Consider the following 6,000-nt stretch of genomic DNA (forward strand, 5'->3'; position numbering starts at 1 on the left):
GCTTCTTCTCTCTCCATTCTATTAAGAAGCCGATTTGAGTCAAAATCTCTGATTTCAAACTCATTTCAAAATGTCCGGCTAAGAGAAAGATAAATACAGCGTAATATCAATGATATACTTTAGCTTTGAATGGAATAGTATATAAATAGGCTTTATATTTCAACAGTAATTACAAATATCTTTGTCAAGGTGGATATTACATGAAAAAGGATAGTCAAAAATTTACGGATAATGAAAATGGCTCTGGCTCTGAGCACTATGGGACTTAACATCTATGGTCATCAGTCCCCTAGAACTTAGAACTACTTAAACCTAACTAACCTAAGGACAGCACACAACACCCAGTCATCACGAGGCAGAGAAAATCCCTGACCCCGCCGGCAATCGAACCCGGGAACCCGGGCGCGGGAAGCGAGAACGCTACCGCACGACCACGAGCTGCGGACTGAAAATTGTGAATGCAAAGTATTATTTCTGGTATGGATCAAGTAATTCTTATAGTTAGATATTTAAAGCTCTACAGAAGTTAAAGAAAAACATGAAAAGAGGTATCGCTAATTCACAACTCCTTGAACGGATGAATTAGTTTTATTTGTGCTGGTGAGAGGTAAGGAATGACATTAAGTTTAGTTTGCGGCTGCCATGCGATAGTAACCGTCAGTAAACGCCGTCCCAAGTAGCGCTTAACGACCCGCCACTGAAGTAGAGAATCCGGATACAACACAGCCGCAGCAATCTGCGCTTCTTTAAGAGGATGTTGTGATGTCACATCCCGTTGCTAGCGGAAGAGCCAATGCGCCCGAGCGAAGGCCGCGAACCAAGAGCGTACACGGCCGTCTGACGAACGCAAGGATTCTCACAGCGTAGCATGGACACTAGTCTTGTCTGACAAGGGGAGGGCCTCAGACACGGCCAACCGATTCGGCTCAAATTTGGCAGTTCGCTTGTTTACAACCTAAAACGAAGGAATCTAAGATATTTTGGGTCAACGCCCTCGCAATTTTGAGAAAATCACCCATAAAGGTTATGACGAGCAGTCGACTCAAAATTGGAGGGATGGAGATATAGTTGTAAATAGAGCATTTTTCATCATCAAGTATGCGGTCCGCAAACGCATATTTATCCAGAAACCGAGGTAAGAAACTTTTACAACTGCCGCTTCTGTACCCGCATGGTAAACGCTTTTCGCCGACAGCGCCGATAGTTAGCCGGCACGGTAGCTCAGCGTGTTCGGTAAGAGGGTTAGCTGCCCTCTGTAATAATAAAAAAAAACTGAGTTAATCGATCAACGATGAACTTAAACGGGTGTCTTACGACGTCCACGCCGAGCAGATGCAACGAACAAAAGCGAATAAGAATGAGATTAAAAAAAAGTAAATAAAAAAATAAAAAATAGCGCAACCGCCAAGGTAACTGGCTGGGAATTGGAGAACCCAGGTTCGAATCTCGAAGAAACCTAGCGGATGTTATTCTTTTCGTTTGTATTTTTCCATATCTCAATTGATAGGGATAGGAGGGTTAATAAGGTAAGTAAATCAATAAAGAATGATAATAATAAGGTAGGTAAACAACTCCGAGTAAGAGTGCTGCGAATTCCTCACGAGGGATCACAGATGGCCAACCACCGCGACGCTTGTTTACAGTGAGGCGCGGGACAGAATGCACACGGGGAGAGTTATGTTGTCCCGGTTGCCTCTTCGTCATAACGTAGTTGTGAACCTGGAGGAGTGAAGGTGTCCAGTACGAGCCTTATAAAAGTCAATCGGAAAGAGTTGTTTTCCGTCATTAGGCTGCCGCGAACCTCTTGGATACATGTAGTGATTTTTCCATCGTTAATGCACCGAATGAAATACGTTTTGTGAATGAATACAGTGTTCTTCCGTAAGTAACATATGACGAGTACTGTATGTAGTTTGTAGCAATTAGCTCCTCTGTTTATGCAGTAGTAACTAGTTATTCTGTGCAGCTGGTCTCGGCGGAGGTTCGAGTCCTCCCTCGGGCATGGGTGTGTGTGTTTGTCCTTAGGATAATTTGGGTTAAGTAGTATGTAAGTTTCAGGACTGATGATGGTTCAAATGGCTCTGAGCACTATGGAACTTAACATCTTAGGTCATCAGTACCCTAGAACTTAGAACTACTTAAACATAACTAACCTAAGGACATCACACACATCCATGCCCGAGGCAGGATTCGAACTTGCGACCGTAGCGGTCCCGCGGTTCCGGACTGTAGCGCCTAGAACCGCACCACCACCGCGGACGGCTCAGGACTGATGATCTTAGCAGTTAAGTCCCATAAGACTTCACACACATTTGAACATTTTTTAACTAGATATTGTTTGTTGTGTCATACCTTTCAGGTGCATAATCTGAATAATGGAGGACGTACACCCCCCGACTAGCGCTGTAATATATAGTTGGGAGCCTGTCACAGACGATGGCAAGCGGGAAGTTACCGACGCTGTGTTTTGGTCTGTAAAAGTGTTGCAAGACAGATGCATTATCAATGCACTACCGGAAGCAGGCAGTTCTGTTTCTCGGCGTTCCAGATTGATAGGAGCGGCTGTCGTCGAGCGATTTTTGGAGCTGACGAATGAAATGACTTTCGTCGATACTGAAGTACTATACCATGAAGACGAAGCAGAAAGTGATTCAGTGGAAGATACGCCGACTAGTGAATCGCAAAATGGTCATAACATTTTGGAAATCTCCGCGTCACTGGGAATATGTGCTTCCCGATGAGTATTACGAACTGGTTACTAAACGATTGAACTGCGGCGCTATACCCCTTGAAGTAAAAGTAAAGGCGGTAGCTCTAGCCAGGAATCAACCAAATTGGATCTTACAAACACTGCAAAAAATGGAGCAACAACAGCCCTGAAAAGGAAGAAGGACTTAAAATTGTGGGAAAGTGGTATTGTTAAAGGAGGGACAAGATACGATAAATACAAGGCGATAAATAAGTGGACATTCGACCGATTTGTCGTAACGAGAATGCAACAACGAGAATACTTCAGGAGTGGGCTGCAGGTGCAGCGCTTCAATATACGGCCAACAAGGATTTTACGTTTGCTGCATCATTATCTTGGGCAAGAAATTTCAAATCGGAGTGTAAAATTCGTCAACGGCACGTCACTAAATACGTCTCCCGTAAGGAGGTACAAAATATAGAAGATATACAGAAAGTGGCGGCTCTTTTCAGCACGCAAACGGCGTCACTTATGACCGGTTTTAATCGTGATTACGCGATCAACACCGATCAAACAGGATGCGAGTATCGAGTTAACATTCGACGCACGTTATCGCATAAGGGAGAAAAACGAACCCTTCTCGCAGTTGGTAGTAAAAACAAACTAACACATGCGTACACGGTGCAATATGCCATCACAGCCTCTGGAAAAGTGTTGTCTAAGGTTTTCCTGTGTTTACAAGAAACGAATGTTACATTTGGTCCTCGGGTTATAGAAGAGGTCAATCGTTTAACCGACTCGGTGAAAAATGTTTACATTACCTGCTCCAAATCCGAGAAACTGACGAATACCATTTAGAGAACATTTCTTGAGAATGTTTTAAAACCATACGTTTCTGATAACAAGTTTTGTCTAATATTGGATTCCTGGAATTAATACTACAATATATGACACAATGTTTATAGATGGCGAGGGTCAGCCGACGTGCACAGTAAAAGTAATACCGCCAAACTGCATACCTGTGTGCCAGCCGTGTGATGTTTATTTCTGTCGCCAGGTTAAAAACTTTATTTCCAGGCTTCAGAATTGCAGTGTGCTTCTTGAAACCCAGCGGGAATTGCACAACCGCACGGATGCAGTAACTATTCACAGCATAATTCATAACCAACTTTCAGCACCGAATTTTCAGGCAATGATAACGTATGCGTGGTACGCATCAAAATTAATTCCCGAAAAAAACATATTTTTAAATGTAAACCAAGTTTGTTTTCAGCCGATTCTTCAGAAGGAACAGTGTAGCTGTCGAAATATTGCGTTCATTAGATGTTCTTGGTGCCGTGAGGATATTTGTTTCGAATGTTTATATGACAAGTACCATCCATCTAGTTGTTCTTGTTCGAAGAAACACGTAACAGTGACTGGAAGAGCCATTGTAAAGTGTCCTGGAGTAACATTTTAGTCAGCCGGCCGAAGTGGCCGTGCGGTTAAAGGCGCTGCAGTCTGGAACCGCAAGACCGCTACGGTCGCAGGTTCGAATCCTGCCTCGGGCATGGATGTTTGTGATGTCCTTAGGTTAGTTAGGTTTAACTAGTTCTAAGTTCTAGGGGACTAATGACCTCAGCAGTTGAGTCCCATAGTGCTCAGAGCCATTTGAATATTTTAGTTGTTTACTACAACAAGAGGCTTGAGAAATTTATTTACCTACCTTGTTATTATCATTCCATATTGGTTTACTTACCTTATTAACCCTCCTATTCCTATCAATTGAGACATGGAAAAATACAAACGAAAGGAGCAACATCCGCTACGTTTATTCGAGATTCGATCCCGGGTTCTCCGATTCCCAGCTATTTTTTTTTTTTTTCATTTTGTTCGTTATTGATCGTTGTGTTTGGCCGTTGCGGACGTAGCAAGACATCCTGTTCAAGTTCGGTGATTGATCCTTCCACTCAGTTTTTTTACTACAGAGGCCAACCGGCTCTCTGACCGAACACACAGAGCTACCATGCCGGCTTCGGCGTAAAGCGTTTACCATGTGGGTACAGATGCGGCAGTTGTAAAAGTTTCTTACCTCGGTTTCTGGATAAGTATGCGTTTGCGGACCGCATACTTGATGATGAAAAATGCTCTATTTAGAATTATATCTCGATCCCTCCAATTTTGAGTCGACTGCTCGTCATAACCTTTAGGGGTGATTTTCTCATAATTGCGGGAGTGTTGACCCGAAATATCTTAGATTCATTCGTTTTAGGTTGTACACAAGCGACCTGAGAAATTTGAGCCGAATCGGTTGGCCGTGTCTGAGGCCTTCCCCTTGTGAGTGCACTCTCTGCTGCAACTAATAGAATGAATACTGTAACGAAGCGAATCAGTTGTCTTAAAGCGGAAACCTGAACCAAGAACACAGGTGGTGTTACATCGTCTTGCCTCAGTAGGCGAAGTTGCAAGTACTGCGTAACGTGTGAGGAGGAAACTGGCGTCTCGAAACCAGGCGGAGGAAAAAAAAGAGTCTTCAAAGTCATATCAGGTGTTCTTTCCTTTCCTTTCATTCCACAACAGCACAAGCACAACAGCCGACGTACTGTCGTCTATAAGATATACTTTCGCAGTTGGTACATCATCAATACATAGAAACCGCTATTAACAATGCGTTTTATTTCTGTATACTTCGCTAATACGCACTATCATTTGGTTCTACTTTAACTCAGTTATCTGTGAAATTTTTAGATAGAGCTAACGAACAGTAAGTGTTTTACAAGAACACGGTAAACTGATATTGTAATTAAGTTAGATGCGGAGAAGAGCTCGGAAAGTTCAGATGGGAAAGGAAGGAAGGCGAGGGATTAATGTCCCGTCGCCGGCTAGGCCATTGAGAAGATCACCAATTCAGAATGGGAAGGATGGGAGCGAAATCGGCTGCTTCTTTTCAGAGGGGTAATTCTCCTGTTTTTCTTAGGAACACCACGGAAAACCTGAATATACCGGACGGGAATGTGAACCGCTGGGCTTCTGAATATAAGTCCAGTCTGCTAACCATTGCGCCACCTCTCTCCGTCTTGGAGGTTCAGTTGAACGAAATGGATTATGTCTTTAAAAGCAAAACTACAACAAGTGTAATGGAATGTAGTTGAAACAGCTCAAGCGATGGCCGCGCGGGGTAGCCGCGCGGTTTCAGGCGCCTTGCCACGGTTCGCACGGCTCCCGCTGTCGGAGGTTCGAGTCCTTAGCATAAGTCATTAGCATAAGTTAGGTTAAGTAGTTTGTAAGCCTAGGGACTGATGATCTCAACAGTTTGGTCCCACAGGAACTTA

This window comes from Schistocerca serialis, chromosome 2 (genome assembly GCF_023864345.2).
Source record: "Schistocerca serialis cubense isolate TAMUIC-IGC-003099 chromosome 2, iqSchSeri2.2, whole genome shotgun sequence".
Taxonomy (NCBI): Eukaryota; Metazoa; Arthropoda; class Insecta; order Orthoptera; family Acrididae; genus Schistocerca; species Schistocerca serialis.